This window comes from Salvelinus namaycush, chromosome 27 (genome assembly GCF_016432855.1).
Source record: "Salvelinus namaycush isolate Seneca chromosome 27, SaNama_1.0, whole genome shotgun sequence".
Classification (NCBI taxonomy): Eukaryota; Metazoa; Chordata; class Actinopteri; order Salmoniformes; family Salmonidae; genus Salvelinus; species Salvelinus namaycush.
The window spans coordinates 10958922-10976447 of NC_052333.1; the positions used below are offsets into that span (position 1 = coordinate 10958922).

Consider the following 17526-nt stretch of genomic DNA (forward strand, 5'->3'; position numbering starts at 1 on the left):
AATGAGATGAGAAAACAGCCCTTGTCTTATTGTCTAAGAAAAGTGAGGAGAGGAAACCTCAACTTAATTAGGTCTATATTGAAAAGCCCGTATGTTAAATGTGCCTGGCTTCATACATAAATATATCTCCAGAAATAAGACAGATCCTGCTTCTGCTGCCTGTTTGACTGTTTGTTTAATGGCCTACTGATTCCGTGGGCACAGAGCCTCCCACAACGACATGTCAAGTAAACAATTTCACAAATTCGTCTGTTTTTAATCTTAGCTTTGCTGTAATAAAGGCTTTATACTTTTGTTCTGATTAGAACAGCCTCTCTGGTATTATTTTACATGTATTTAGTGTTGTTTACACTGTTCAAAATTGTCCAAAAAAGAATGTATATTATAATAATAATGCTCCTTTTTTTATCTCCTTATTGTTATTATTATTATTATTATTATGATCATAACTAATGTCATTATCATTAGTAGGCTTAGTATAGCAGCCTTGTATAACCACCATTGAGCTGTAGGCCTGAAGAGCACATCCTGTTTATTCTTAATACCGTAACTTACTTAGGCCTATATGCCAATACTTCTACCGGCTACTGTATCAGTCAATCATTCATTCGTTCATGTCATCACACAGCATACCAGTCATTCATGATTTGAAATGCAATCAAGCATTTTACTTTTAAAATAAAGTGAGACTTACCTTAATAATTAGCTTAAACAATAAATGAACCGTTCCATTTCGGAAATTGCATTCACGAACGAATGCGACTGTTTTTAGTCTTCTGTAATAAAGGCTTAACAAAAAAAACTTACAACAGACTCTCTGGTATGCTTATTTTATTTTGTGTTTACATTGTTATAAACAGTCAGAAGAATTATATGTATCTATACAGCACCTGTTTGGCACACATTTTGGGGAATATTCAGAGGTGGAAACTTTCTGTTGGAATATATGGGAATTCATGGAAATAGTTGCTAATTAATATTAATGCCATTTAAATGCAGATTTTTTTTGCAATGGATATATTTACCATCATATGGAGACAGAAACATAAACCTTTTACCTTATTATAAGTAGACATAATTGCAAATGATTAAATCCTTCCAATTGACATTTTTAAAAACAATTTAGTTACGAATTGAATTTTAAGTAAATGAGTTGACTCTTCACATGGGATGATTTCACTGAACAACAAAAGAAAGGGAATATTAATGATCCATCGCATTTCCCAAAAATGTTTTCGACATTCATCTGTAAAATTATAGTCTAGAAACTAAAGCTTTGGTTGTCTTCCTCTCAGGCTTCCATGTCTTCTCTCTGGACCTCCTCAATGTCCACCTCTTGAACATCAGACTCTGAAGCCTCATCTTCACTGTCACTTTCCAACCTTTTTGAGGATGGCTCGTTGTCAGGCTCAAAAAGCCTCAAATTTGCCTGGATGGCCACCAATTTTTCAACCTTTGTATTGGTCAGCCTGTTGCGTGCTTTGGTGTGTGTTCCCAAACAAGGACCAGTTGCGCTCTGAGGCAGCTGATGTTGGTGGGATTTGGAGGATGATGGAGGCAACAGGGGAAAGAGCCTCAGATCCACAAAGTCCCTTCCAGCAGGTGGCTGATGAGATATGTTGGCACGACTGCCATATTGCATCTCCATCCCAAAGCCCTCACTTGGATGTGTCCTTTGCCAGACTGCCATGCCCTCATCCAGGTCAAGGTGGCGAGACACGGTAGTGATGACACCATAGGCCTTGTTGATCTCTGCACCAGACAGGATGCTCTTGCCACCATACTTGGGGTCCAACATGTATGCTGCAGCGTATATGGGCTTCAGGCAGACGTCTTCAAGCGTTTTGATGTATTTCAGAACTGCAGTTTCCTCTGCTTGGAGCAACAGTGAAGTGGGCAGGGCAGTACGGGTTTCTTCTCTTACATCTGCAAGCAGAGTCTGAACATCAGACAGGATGGCATTGTCTCCCTCAATTCGTGCAATGACTACTGCTATAGGTTTCAGGAGTTTCAGGCTGCTTACCACTCTCTCCCAAAATACATCATCCAGGAGGATCCTCTTGATGGGGCTGTCCATATCGGAAGACTGTGATATGGCCATTTCTTGGAGAGACTCCTTCCCCTCCAGGAGTCTGTCAAACGTGATGACAACACCACCCCGACAGGTGTTGCTGGGCAGCTTCAATGTGGTGCTCTTATTCTTCTCACTTTGCTTGGTGAGGTAGATTGCTGCTATAACTTGATGACCCTTCACATACCTAACCATTTCCTTGGCTTTCTTGTGGAGTGTATCCATTGTTTTCAGTGCCATGATGACCTTGAGGAGCAGATTCAATGCATGACCAGCACAGCCAATGGGTGTGATGTGAGGGTAGGACTCCTCCACTTTAGACCAAGCAGCCTTCATGTTCGCAGCATTGTCGGTCACCAGTGCAAATACCTTTGTGGTCCAAGGTCATTGATGACTGCCTTCATCTCATCTGCAATGTAGAGACCGGTGTGTCTGCTCTTGTAGAATACTGGTTGAGGAGTGGAGATGATGTAGTTAATTATTCCTTGTCCACGAACATTTGACCACCCATGATTGCAATACAGTCTGCTTTCTCTATGATTTGCTTGACCTTAACTTGAACTCTGCATCCAGCAAATGGGTAGATAAAGCATGTCTGGTTGGAGGGGTGTATGCTGGGCGAAGAACATTAAGAAATCTCTTCCAAAACACATTGACTGTGAGCATCAGAGGTGAACCAGTTGCGTACACAGCTCGAGCAAGACATTCATCAGCATTTCTCTGACTACGTTCCTCCATTGAGTAAAAAAAACTGCTGATTCCAGGAGGACCATGAGCTGTTGCTATCGATAAGGTGTCTAATTCATCATGTTCACCTCGAATAGAAGTAGAGGGACTTTTGTCAGAGGTTGCTTGTTGTGAGCGCTGAGGGAACTGTATGCACTTGGCCAGATGATTCTGCATCTTTGCTGCATTCTTCACATATGATTTGGCACATTATTTGCAAATGTACACAGCTTTTCCAAGATGGCGAAATCCAAGATGGCGTAGCAGTAAGACGTGTTTGTTTTTGTCCCATGTAAATGTTCAGGTTTTTTATGCTGTATACATTTCAATATATTTCAATCTCTTTTTTTCCATTCTCGGATTAAATATACCTTCCTGCAACCCGCCTCACCCAATGTGGTATGGATCTGCTATTATTTTTAATAGCAAGTAGCTAATTAGCTACTAGCTATTTTGTCATTGTTAGCCACTGCTAGCTGTCTTTACCTTTAGCTCAGACACAAGCGGCTTTAGCTCGGATAATACCTGCCAGTCTGCACAGCGCTATATCAGCCCTGAGCATATCGGACTGCTTTTTTCCCCACTATATCACCGGATTCCTGCCGCAAGCTCTGGACCATTACACCGGATCATCGCAGCTAGCTAGCTGCTACCAAGTGGCTATTATGGCTAACGCCCTTGTCCTGAAGCAAGCACCAGTTAACCTCGAGCTAGACTCGAGCTAGGCCCATCTCCTGGCTAGCAAACGAAGTACACCAACTACAATACCTCTCTTGCCAATTGGCCTGGACCCTTTGTCGACACGGAGCCCCACCGAACCATCACGACTGATCTGCTTGTCTGCTGACGTAATTTGGCCGATGTGCTCTCAACCAGCCTCTGCGTCGTGGATGTCAGTGAAGACCCTTCTGCTAGCCCCGGCCCGCTAGCTTTTCTACACTCGCCTAGCGTAGTAACGACTACCGAACGGCTCCCTGTTTCATCTATTGCTGCTCATTGGACCCTATGATCACTCGGCTACACAGCTGATGCCTGCTGGACTGGTCATTAGCACGGTACTTTATTTTGTTTATCTGTCGGCCCCAGCCTCGAACTCAGGCCCTGTGTGTAGCTAACTGACCCTCTCTGCCCAATCATCGCCATTTACCCGTTGTTGTCTTAGCTCTCCCAATCACCTGTGATTTCTTTATGCCTCTCTCTAATGTCAATATGCCTTGTATACGGTTGTTTAGGGTAGCTCTCATTGTTTTATTTTACTGCGGAGCCCCTAGTTCCGATCAACATGCCTCAGATAGCTCCGTTGTCCCACCCCCGACACATGCGGAGACCGCACCTAGCTTAACTGACTCCAGAGATGCAAACGCTCTCATCGTCACTCAAAGTCTAGGTTTACCTCCACTGTACTTGCACCCTACCATACCCTTGTCTGTACATTATGCCCTGAATCTATCTTACCATGCCCAGAAATCTGCTCCTTTTATTCTCTGTTCCCAACACACTAGACGTCCTCTTCTTATAGCCTTTAGCCGTACCCTCATCCTATTCCTCCTCTGTTCTACTGGTGATGTAGAGGTTAACCCAGGCCCTGTGTGTCCCCAGGCGCTCTCATTTGTTGACTTCTGTAACCATAAAAGCCTTGGGTTCATGCATGTTAACTTCTTGCGGATCAGTGGGACGCTAGCGTCCCATTTCGAAAACTTACGGTGAAATTGCAGAGCGCCAAATTCAAATTAAATTACTATAAATATTAAATTTGCTTAAAATCACAAGTTTAATACCTCAAAATAAAGCTTAACATGTTGTTAATCCAGCCGCCGTGTCAGATTTCAAAAAGGCTTTACGGCGAAAGCAAACCATGCGATTATCTGAGGACAATGCCCAGCACACAAATGCATAACAAATAATTTTCAACCAGGGAGTTGCGACACGAAAGTCAGAAATAGCGATGTAATATATGCCTTACCTTTGTCGTGTCTTTGACTATGCCAGATTAACTTCTAGCGACTCAGAAACCCGGATCCGGGAGCACCCCCCACCCCCCCCCCACACTGATTAGCATCGCTAGCATAGCGTCACAATTAAATAGTAGCATCTAAATATCATTAAATCACAAGTCCAAGACACCAAATGAAAGATACAGATCTTGTGAATAAAGCCACCATGTCAGATTTTTAAAATGTTTTACAGGGAAGACAAAATATGTAAATCTATTAGCTAACCACGTTAGCAAAAGACACCACTTTTCTAACTCCATCAGTTTCTTACTCCATCAGGTGCTATCACCAATTCGACCAAATAAAGATATATATAGCCACTAACCAAGAAAAAACTTCATCAGATGATAGTCTGATAACATATTTATTGTATAGCATAGGTTTTGTTAGAAAAATGTGCATATTTCAGGTATAAATCATAGTTTGCCATTGCAGCCACCATCACAAATCTCCCCAAAGCGACTAGAATTACTACAGAGAGCAACGTGTATTACCAATTTACTCATCATAAAACATTTCTTAAAAATACACAGCTCACAGCAATGGAAAGACACAGATCTTGTGAATTCAGACAATATTTCAGATTTTCTAAGTGTTTTACAGCGAAAACACAATAAATCGTTATATTAGCATACCACATATGCAAACGTTACCCGAGCATTGATTCAAGCCAAAGAGAGCGATATCGTTATCATCGCCAAAATATATTAATTTTTTCACTAACCTTCTCAGAATTCTTCCGATGACACTCCTGTAACATCATATTACAACATACATATAGAGTTTGTTCGAAAATGTGCATATTTAGCCACAAAAATCGTGGTTATACAATGAGAATAGTAGCAAAACTGGTCTGAAAATGTCGGGCGCCATCTTTGAGAGTGATCTAGCCTAATCGATAACTAATCATAAACTTGACTAAAAAATACAGGGTTGACAGGAATCGAAAGACAAATTAGTTCTTAATGCAATCGCTGAATTACATTTCTAAAATTATCCTTACTGTGCAATACCGGGTCCGCCAAAGCGAAGCTACACAAAACAAAATGGCGATATATGCGTTTAACATTTTTCAACAGAACAGCGATTTATCATCATAAATAGTTCTTACTATGAGCTGTTCTTCCATCAGAATCTTGGGCAATGTATCCTTTCTCGGGTCTAATCGTCTTTTGGTCGAAAGATGTCCTCTTGTCCCGTCGAAATGGCCACTAACGTTCGACCGGTACTGGAAACGTGCCCAGCGCTTCAAAGTGCGTCACAAAGAAATGCCTCAAAATCGCACTAAACGGATATAAATTGCTATAAAACGGTTTAAATTAACTACCTTATGATGTTTTTAACACCTATAACGAGTAAAAACATGACCGGCGATATAGAAGTGCCTAAACCATAGCTTGGAAGGAGGCCAGTCCCGACGTCCATCGTGCGTCAGGCGCAGGAAGAAAAGAAAGCTACTTCCGCCTTGTGGTCTTTTATACAGGCCCTGATTGCGCAATCGACTCCATTCAAATTGTCACCTCTTACTGACATCTAGAGGAAGGCGTGGGCAGTGTTTGTATCCTCATAGCATTTACAGGGACATTAAAACTGACCTGGGAACAGAGGCCAAGATTTCTGAAATCTCACTCCCTGTCAGGAAAAGTGCTGTAGAATGAGTTCTGTTCCACTCAGAGACATAATTCAAACGGCTATAGAAACTAGAGAGTGTTTTCTATCCAATAATAACAATAATATGCATATTGTACGAGCAAGAATTGAGTACTAGGCAGTTTAATCTGGAGAGCAATTTATGCTAATGCGAAACTGCGCCCCCTATATTCTCAAGAAGTTAATTGCTATGACATGCTATTCTATAAAATAATTTCTCCGTAATTAATATTACCTGATTGAACTAATCATGTAAATATTAATTAACTAGAGAGGGACACCACGAAATAATATTTATAGAGCTGTTATCTTCCGAATAAACTCTTAAAGATGTAGTAATATTTTACATCCATAGCAGTCACCTTAATCGTCAGTTTATTCAGTCTCATCTGAAAGTTGTAAATCCTTGATTATCTGCAAGAATCCTGGCTAACAAGTTGAATCAGCAATACAAAATTGGGTTTAATTATGTATTTACTAAATACCTAACTAATCACACAGAATCACACATATACAATTAAATCATAACTTGATTACAAAGTGCCGTCATACAGAAAAACGTCCCTAGCGGGCGGAATAGATATGACAGCTTGTTACACAAAGAAAAGGGGAGGGATTTTAGTGAAAGAGCGGGAGACTGGAACAGAGGCAAAGCTGTGCTATCGTAAATACAGTATCTTATGCATTCTAAATTACCGCCCATTTGAAGAAGGAAAATGCAATAAATATTTACTCTGAGCTGCGCTTCAGTAGGTTGGTGGTAGATGGACTGTGTCGCCAACCCGAGTCCTCTGTCCTTTGAAGAATGTCTCTGGTGCCTTACTGGATACGTTGGAGTAACGTTGTGTGTAGTAGAAGGGATACTCGGACTGTCCTTCCTAACCTGCGTTTGTAGCAGCTGTTGCTAACTCAACGGCTAGGAGATATCACTTCTGTAGTGAATACGAGTTCAAAGTTCATACCATTCACAATCAAAGTCCATGCTGCTGTTGGCTTGGTTCTGTAGTTATTATCTGAACCATTCTGACACCGGATCGTCATCCTAGCGTACCCGGAACAGAAAGTTATATTTTTGTCAATGGCTTTTATAGTGGAGGGAGAGGGCTGTGTCTGAAAAGTCTATTACCCATGTCTCTTCACAGGGGCGGGCCCCTAGTTGAGCAGAAGCCCAAACTTATGAAAACACAAATCTCTCATTTGGAAGCTAAAATTAAATTTCATCTCTTCACAAATAATTTCATATTCAAACATTTGAATTAAACAACAATTCCATGTGAATCCGATACCTCTGACGTTTAGACTTTCCACAGTAGAGTTTATGTCATTCTATCATTGATGAGAATGTGTCAGAGGGCAACCGAACTGACATAATATACCTTAAGTACCACCGCATATGTTCAGTTGGTCGGATTACCAGAATATAGTTCATTTCCCCCCACTTCTGATGTTCCCAGAATCTCTATGTTAACCAAGGGGTTTTCTTATGTCACATCAGTTATAGTAGGGAGAAGGAAAAGGGGGGAAAGAGGTATTTATGACTGTCATAAACCTACCCCTAGGCCAACGTCATGACAGTCCCCCCATGTTGGGTTCAATCTTGCAAACCAACATAAAAATGACCGTGGGTTGTCCTGGTTGTGGACCATCGTTGTGGTCCCCATCTGGTGGTCGACCCGGGTAGGGTGTCTGCAAATGAAGAAGTCTGCTCCATGGCTGGGCAGCGGAGGTCCGGATTGGGATCGCCGTTCCGGACCCGTAGTCTGGTCGTCCAGACTAGAAGATCTGGGCAGTAACTTAGGCAGATGTTAACAACGCACACACACTCATGAAATATATCATTACATTTCCTCCCAAATGAGCGGCGTTGTGGCACTAACTGATGGTTGTATGGGGAAGTTATATTTATGGCTCTATCACTTTCTACATGCCGAAGAAAATGAAACAAAATGAAATGAAAGCATAAACAAAACAAAATATAGTTATGCCACCTTAACCATCTAATTGGACTGTATTCTATCTACGTCCATGGTCTTGGCAAAATGACCCTATCATGGCATTGTCTAATGTCATATCTAGGGCTCTTCTAATTTGCGGGGTGTTGGTTAGGGTACTATCCTAAGTTGATAACTATATGATACGTCTACAGCTGTAAGGCACTAGTTTTGGGCAGTCTACAGGGATGACCTTTGGACTTCTGAGAAGAAAACTGGTGAGTGCTGTAGAGTTAAAGGCCTCAAAATAAATGTTCAACTTTACTAAGGCTGGTATTTTGCTCGGACCCTTAAGTGATCCTAGCATAAATCCTAATTGGATGTTCCGTTGTACATGTGCGTTTATGCTTACGCAAGCACACATGTCAAGGGAAGGAAACCAAGTATCCTGGCAGATTACAACTTGTTCAGAATGAGTCTGACGTAGTCAGGTAATTTTCAGGTCAATGCCTGGAGGTCAGTCAGAATTGGTGTCGAGGGAGTCTGTAGTGGTTTTACTACCAGTCACTGTCTTCCACTATTGTAGTGGCAGTAGGTATGAAGAAGTATACTTCATAGCTATGTTATTCACGGAGGAGCTAAACTCATGACGGAAGTACTAAGTATTAGACCAGTCGTACATGGTGTGATCGTGGTTCCTGAATTCTAATAACTTTTCTCCTGAACGGAGGGTTCTATTTATTAGTGGCGTGTGTAACCATTAGAAGAGTGCAATGGAGATTCCCTTCCCCACGTTGCACTCTGAGTGACTCCTATGTTGCTATTATCAATAGCAATTTAACTTGTGAGGTTACTAATCCTCCTACTGAGTGTTGCTGGGCTGACTGTGGTATTGGTACTGGTACTCGAGGGGTCCAGTCGTCCTACCGATTTATTCTGAAATGTTATCCTACAGGAATACATGATTAGAGCATTTTACTAGTTGTCTTGTAGTGACTACTACACATGGCAAGGAATGATTATTGTTGCCATTTGTTTTGGAGGTGGACAAGTCCACTGGACTTCCTTTACGACCAATGTGGTACACCTCAGTACTATCTTAGACGTGTTCTAAGATAATCCCCGTCTAGGGGCCTGTCTGCTCCTCACTGTTCTCAAAGGGGAGTTTACAACTAGATTTGATTTATGCTCTGGCGGCCTCGTACGGTGTTGTCCGTTGTCTCGACCCCCCCACCGGCCTCGATAAGGCTCATCATGGGTCTGGGCTACTATTCCCCCCCTTTGTGTCTCGGGACCCCCCCACCAGCATGTGGTGTTGGTATCCGAGGCGCAAACGAAAGGTTCGGACCCTATGTACGAGTTGTCAGTGGCCGCGTTATGAGAATGGCTGTAACCTTTCAACCAAATCTCCTGGTGTTTGTGCTTCAACACCCTCAGTGGCTGTCGAGGTCTGTCAGTCACCACCGTGTCCGCGTGTGGCAACCTCTTCAGTACCTGCGAACTGAGACGAGGATATCGGTCTGTGATATCGCAAAGTGTTTCACCAGTGGGAGTCATCGGGTCAGTTGCTGGACTGACGCCATTAGTGTCATTGTAAGGGTTGACAGTCCCCCACAAAGCGGAAGGTGTGTCATCGGAAGCAGAGTATACTCTGCGCATCAATGTTTTTCTTGCTGAGACGGCCGCAGTGCTTGCGGAAGTGTCCGAAGGGCAAGAGAAGTTCATCTCAGCTACCGTATTGCATGACTGCAAGGAGGAGGGAAGTAGCTCATTCACAGAGACAGCTGGCTCGAAAACATGAAGAGAATTGTCAATCAGATTGGCTGATGGAATGTGTTGAGATATCGTAATATCTCCTTGGATTGGATTCTGCACCAAGTGTTTTTTAAACGTCTTTTTCCCAAGGGGTGCTTTCGACAGATAACCCTCGTGAATGACTGCGTAGCAGCTAGCGTTAGGGAAAGACAGTGTGGTCGGTGGAGAAGGCACGGTAGCCTGTGACCATACCTGGTTGGTTTTCCAATCCATCAATGGGAGTAACCGATCCATCAAGTCTGCTCCAAGTAGCAGGGGTACAGTTTCGAGGCTAGTAACATACACAGGGTGGATGAGCGATACGCCCTTGAAGTGTAGTTTCAGCATGACTCTCAATGTGAGAGCCGAGGTAGTCTGAGTGACCCCTCGAAGTGTAGTGTCGCATCGTTCCACTTTTAACCAACGTTTAGTTGGCTTCAAAGCCCGTTTTAGATCATCAAACAATGTTTGAGAGATGAGTGATATTGTCGCACCCGAATCAATTAGGGCATGACAAGTTAAGCAGTCCTCCAGGACTCTTTCCAGGTACGGGCGTTTAGATTCGTGGTTAGTGGACATATTCCCCACAAAGTGGAGTGATTGTTCGCAACAACGTGCAGTGTCAATTCTGTTCAAGGTGGAAGCAGATTGACTTTTACAATTTTGAGTGGGCTTGGCTTTAACGAAGCGTTTGACCTTTTTCTTCGCAACCTTTGTATCAGAGTTTATAGACGAAGCCCGTGGGCTTGTTTCTTGGTCAATCGGGCCCTGGACAGGGTCTCGAGTGAAAGCAGGAGGGATTTGAATTTTAACGTCCTTGCTATGGGTGTTAATTCCTGCGGACCTGGAGTCCGGTAATTCCCTGTCTAGTCCTTGTGACTTATCTTTTACCCTTTTCTCAAATGTTTCTCGCTTTAGTTCTTCACCTAGTGGAACTTCTGGAGAACATTGGTCTACGTTTTGATCATCCTTCAACCCGTGTGGGTTGGGTGCAGGAACGTAGTGAACAGGTCGATTGTAGCGGTAGTCGTTTTGATGGCGACGTGCTTTACAGTTATTTCGACCGCGGAGGTTATTGGAATCATGGTTTCGTGGTAGAAACTGTTGTTGTGCGTCATCTCTTAACGCTCCAATACCTGATAATGCACCCTCTGACTGGAGTGAGTGCTCCTGGTCAAACTTCAAAACCGAGTGGTCAGGGCTCTTGGCGTTGCGAGCTTTTGATGCCTCAAAAGCTGTGCTTGCAAGCTCTCTGAGTTGTAAGATAGGCAAGCCAATGTGGGCTGCAGTGCCCAAGTGGGTAATGAAGGTGGGATACATGTTCGACAGGAACATTTGTTTAAATGGTAACAGGTCTTCCATGCCTGTTTCAGTGAGTAGGCCAAAGTAAGCTGAACGAAGCCTATGATAGTAAGCTTGTGGGTGTTCATTCCGAGCTTGTTTGACCGTGTTAGCCAGTGAGCTATCGTGTTTGCGAGTTGCAGAACCACTGAATTCTAATTTCAAAGCTGTGGCAAGTTTAGCGTAGTCATTTAGCACTTGTTGCTGTTGTAGGCGAATGAACCTTGTCACGTGTCTATTCGACGTTCGCTTCAACAGGTAAACCCTGTCAGAACCCATAGCGTTCGGGTAGCCATCCAACGCGTCCTCTATGTCAGCTAGGAACGTCTCAGTATCGTTTGGCTGACCTGGAACGGGGTCAAAGGTGGGGAAATACTTGACGAGTTTGTCAAGGTATTCCGCGTCAAGCGGGCGGAGAGGGTGGGCTTTATCCTGTGGGGAAAGTGGGGCCAAAAGGCCAAGAGGAGAAGCCAAGCTTTGGCTTTGTTGGCCAAGAGGCGCCATATTACTCAGTGCCGAATGGCCAAGCGGAGAAGACTGGGGGACACCTGACGGAGGCAATGTCTGAAACCTATCGTCTTCACTCCTTTGAGTACCGGGCTCCGGTTGCTTGGATGGATAGTCACGCTGTAGAGCGTGACCCTTCTGGACTTCCTCCAGATGGTACCTAAGGGTGGTATTCTGCTGCATTGCAGAGTCCACTTGAGCGCTTAGAGTACTGATTTTGGACACGTGAGTGTCGCACTTGCTCTTTTCAGTCTCAAACTTATCTGTCATGGCTTGCAGATAGATGTCTTGAGTACGGAGCGAGAGATTCAGTGATGAGATTTCTTCCGCTTGCTTAGAAATCAAGATTTCCATCTTCATCACCCGAGTTCTCTCATCATTCATTTGGTCAGCTACTTCAATGAGTTCTGCTGATTTGTCATCCAACTTCGTCATTGTGTTCATCAACTGATCGTCTTTGGTCTGCAGAATTTTGAGTAGAACCGTGTTACTCTGAGTAACGTTCAACAAAACTGCCTGCATGTTATCAAATTGCGCGCTCCTATTTGTAGATAACTCAACAGATTTATCTAGTTTGGAGTGGACTACCTCGTATTTAGTTTTGGCTAATTCGAGTTGTTCCTGGAGACAACGATTTTGTTGAAGAGTTTGTGCTCGTTCATCGTCATAAGTATTTGCAATTACTTTCAATTGTTCAGATTTCAAACGCAGTTCCTCGACTAGCAGAATGTTTTCATTTCCTGCTTTTGTCAATAGTTGCTCAGTTCTCTCCACCTGTCCCCTCATGTTAGCCAGTGAGCTATCGTGCTTTAGCTGTGCACGGTGGTATTGGACCGATGCCACATTTTTATGGCGATACATCAGTGCAAAAGTGGGGAGAACCGTCACAAAGCCTGTGTTTGATGGTTGATTTTGGAGAGCGTTCGCAATTTCGGCAGTTTTTTCGCTAATGGCATAATTAGGGTTGATATCGCTGCTGAGGTCAGAGATCAATCCTTTTATGGGTGGAGGTTCACTACTTAGCGGAGGAGTGGTGACCACCTCCTTTGATAGCTTGCACATTATTAGAAAAGTTTAGAGGAAAAATTTTCCCTAAATTTATTCAAAGTTTGGGTTTGGAATTAATTGGAAGCTGCAAAGACAAGTTTAATCAATTTATAGATGTTGACAAACTACCAGTACTGTACCAGTAATGTGGAAGTTGGACGTGAATGAATTTGCAAAAGCAAATTGAATTAATTAATCAATGCCAATGATTAATCCTACCTGTGTAGGCTATCTGGGTATTAAACTTTAATTAACATGAGATGTGGCTTCATCTAGGTTAATATGAGAAGTTTGAAAGTGTCTCATTTGATCGGAAGAACATTAAATTATGTTCAACAATTTAACTTATTAAATTGAATGAGACGATAATCCATAAAATCTCTGTTGATTGGATATCATAAGTGTAAACAGTAGACCAAATGTTGGGCACATTCAACACTGTGGCACTTCTCCCTAAGGTCGAAGCCACATGGGATTCCCGCTGGGGCGGGGCTTCTGTCAGTACTGGATTACTGAATGGGTTTTGAAAAACCCAAATTTTACTGATTGATCAATTTAATGATAAATCAAACCTGTATAGGCAATTTGTGAATTAAACTTTAATTAACCTGAGAAGTGCTTAATCTAGGTTAATATGAGAAGTTTAAAAGTGTCTCATTTGATTGGAAGAACATTAAATTATGTTCAACAATTTGACTTATGAAATTGAATGAGACGATAATCCATACAATCTCCGTTGATTGGATATCATAAGTGTAAACAGTAGACCAAATGTTGGGAACATTCAACACTGTGGCACTTCTCCCTAAGGCCGAAACCACATGGGATTCCCGCTGGGGCGGGGCTTCTGTCAGTACTGGATTACTGAATGGGTTTTGAAAAACCCAAATTTTACTGATTAATCAATTTAATGATAAATCAAACCTGTATAGGCAATTTGTGAATTAAACTTTAATTAACCTGAGAAGTTGCTTCATCTAGATTAGTTTGGAAAAAGTTTGCAATGTCTTATTTAGAGAACTCAACAATTTGGATATTATTTAAAATATCTATTTCAGAATGTAAATGGCCAGATTTACACTTATTAGTTCAATTGGATAAGACATTGATATTCGTCTGGATATCATAAGTAATGACTTGAGTGTGACCTGAATAATTCTTCATGAACGAATATACTGGGCACACTTCAGCGGTCACTGACTTCACACGCTGAAATAAAACGGAACTACCCGGTGCGGGACTTTCGTTCCGCGAGGCGGAGGAATTTCAGCGTGGCACCAGAAAAACAATAAATTGCTATTTTCCCTTGTTAGCTTTAGCACCTCGTGCCAGCTAACCCTCCTTTGTGCCTGAAAATGTAGCACGTAGGATTCCCTTCGCAGGGAAAACGTTTTACTTATAACGTATTATGTTCAAACCCTTTTCGGCGTTTTTTGACGATGTTTTAACAGGAACACGCGGTAAACACGAAATGCACCGTGGTCTCCTCGCGTTGAATCGCGAGAGAGAGAGAGATAATTATCGCTGGTCACGCTATATCTCCCGAATTTCAATCGGCTGGCTCTTTGTCCTCGCTCGAGAAATTAATAATGACCTCGCCTACCCGCGTATGAAACGCGCCAGGCAGAAATAGCCCTGCGTTTGGCCAAACGCTCTATTTCTCAGATTTCTATAATTAGCTTTCTCAGCCTCATACAAGAAATGTATTCGCTTACGTTATCCACTGACTACGTCAGAGAACAGCGCGGGGCGGGGAATCTCCGCGCACACACACCCAACAATGCTTGTCTATCACTCCAAAAATGTGTATAATAAACTTGGTATATTATGTAATCTGCTTTTCAATTTTATACAGGCTGAATCAAAATGAAAACCTCATTCTATCTTAGACTCCACGCAGGGGGCTCCAATATGTTTAATTAACCCAAACGTGCGGCCTAGTTTCATAATCGTTCAAATCCTTTCCGGATCATCGAACAATGGTAAATTCTTAGATTACAGAGTATACTCTTGGCTAACAAGTTGAATCAGCAATACAAAATTGGGTTTAATTATTTATTTACTAAATACCTAACTAATCACACAGAATCACACATATACAATTAAATCATAACTTGATTACAAAGTGCCGTCATACAGAAAAACGTCCCTAGCGGGCGGAATAGATATGACAGCTTGTTACACAAAGAAAAGGGGAGGGATTTTAGTGAAAGAGCGGGAGACTGGAACAGAGGCAAAGCTGTGCTATCGTAAATACAGTATCTTATGCATTCTAAATTACCGCCCATTTGAAGAAGGAAAATGCAATAAATATTTACTCTGAGCTGCGCTTCAGTAGGTTGGTGGTAGATGGACTGTGTCGCCAACCCGAGTCCTCTGTCCTTTGAAGAATGTCTCTGGTGCCTTACTGGATACGTTGGAGTAACGTTGTGTGTAGTAGAAGGGATACTCGGACTGTCCTTCCTAACCTGCGTTTGTAGCAGCTGTTGCTAACTCAACGGCTAGGAGATATCACTTCTGTAGTGAATACGAGTTCAAAGTTCATACCATTCACAATCAAAGTCCATGCTGCTGTTGGCTTGGTTCTGTAGTTATTATCTGAACCATTCTGACACCGGATCGTCATCCTAGCGTACCCGGAACAGAAAGTTATATTTTTGTCAATGGCTTTTATAGTGGAGGGAGAGGGCTGTGTCTGAAAAGTCTATTACCCATTTCTCTTCACAGGGGCGGGCCCCTAGTTGAGCAGAAGCCCAAACGTATGAAAACACAAATCTCTCATTTGGAAGCTAAAATTAAATTTCATCTCTTCACAAATAATTTCATATTCAAACATTTGAATTAAACAACAATTCCATGTGAATCCGATACCTCTGACGTTTAGACTTTCCACAGTAGAGTTTGTCATTCTATCATTGATGAGAATGTGTCAGAGGGCAACCGAACTGACATAATATACCTTAAGTACCACCGCATATGTTCAATTGGTCGGATTACCAGAATATAGTTCATTTCCCCCCACTTCTGATGTTCCCAGAATCTCTATGTTAACCAAGGGGTTTTCTTATGTCACATCAGTTATAGTAGGGAGAAGGAAAAGGGGGGAAAGAGGTATTTATGACTGTCATAAACCTACCCCATGGCCAACGTCATGACACCTTTGAAGATCTTCTTCTTCTTCTTCTTCTTCTTCCTCGGGGTTTCACCTGCCATTTTAGTTGTGTTATACTCAGACATTATTTTAACAGTTTTATAAACTTTAGAGTAATCTACCAATTATATGCATATCCTAGCTTCTGGGCCTGAGTAGCAGGCAGTTTACTTTGGGCATGCTTTTCATCCAGACGTCAAAATACCGCCCCCTATCCCAAAGAAGTTAACATCAGAATCCTCCTCCCTAAGTTTGCTTTATTCACTGCTTTAGCACACTCCGCCAACCCTGATGTCCTAGCCGTGTCTGAATCATGGCTTAGTAAGGCCACCAAAAATTCAGTAATTTCCATCCCCAATTACAACATTTTCCGTCAAGATAGAACTGCTGAAGGGGGCGGAGTTGCAATCTACTGTAGAGAGAGCCTGCAGAGTTCTGTCATAATATCCAGGTCTATGCACAAACAGTTCGAGCTTCTACTTATAAAAATCCATCTCCCCAAAAATAAGTCCATCACTGTTGCCGCTTGTTATAGACTCCTGTCAGCTCCCAGCTGTGCCCTGGACACCATATGTGAATTGATTGCCCCCCATCTATCGTCAGAGTATGTACTGTTAGGTGACCTAAACTGGGATATGCTTAACCCCCCCTGCTGTCCTACACTCTAAGCCAGATGCCCTCAATCTCACACAAATTATCAAAGAACCTACTAGGTACAACACCAAATCCGTAAACATGTGCACCCTCATAGATATCATCCTGACCAACCTGCCCTCTAAATACACCTCTGCTGTTTTCAACCAGGATCTCAGCGATCACTACCTCATTGCCTGCGTCGGTTATGGGTCCGCGGTTAAACGACCACCCCTCATCACTGTCAAACGCTCCCTAAAACACTTCTGCGAGCAGGCCTTTCTAATCGACCTGGCCCGGGTATCCTGGAAGGATATTGACCTCATCCCGTCAGTAGAGGATGCATGGTTGTTCTTTAAAAGTGTTTTTTCCTCACCATCTTAAATAAGCATGCCACTTTCAAAAAATGTAGAACTAAGAACAGATATAGCCCTTGGTTCACTCCAGACCTGACTGCCCTTGACCAGCACAAAAACATCCTGTGGCGTACTGCACTAGTATTGAATAGTCCCCACGTTATGCAACTTTTCAGGGAAGTCAGGAACCAATATACACAGTCAGTTAGGAAAGCAGAGGCTAGCTTTTTCAAACAGAAATTTGCATCCTGCAGCCCTAATTCCAAAATGTTTTGGGACACTGTAAAGTCCATGGAGAATAAGAGCATCTCCTCCCAGCTGCCCA

The 17526-nt window shown here is 42.6% G+C and overlaps 2 protein-coding genes across 2 annotated transcripts in view; both read left to right on the forward strand.

Moving 5' to 3' along the window:
• Positions 1–17526, forward strand: part of LOC120022027 (cytoplasmic dynein 1 intermediate chain 1) — a 464568-nt gene that overhangs the window by 238209 nt on the left and 208833 nt on the right.
• LOC120021981 (VWFA and cache domain-containing protein 1-like) overlaps positions 1–17526 on the forward strand; it is a 154714-nt gene that overhangs the window by 92154 nt on the left and 45034 nt on the right. The window lies entirely within an intron of this gene.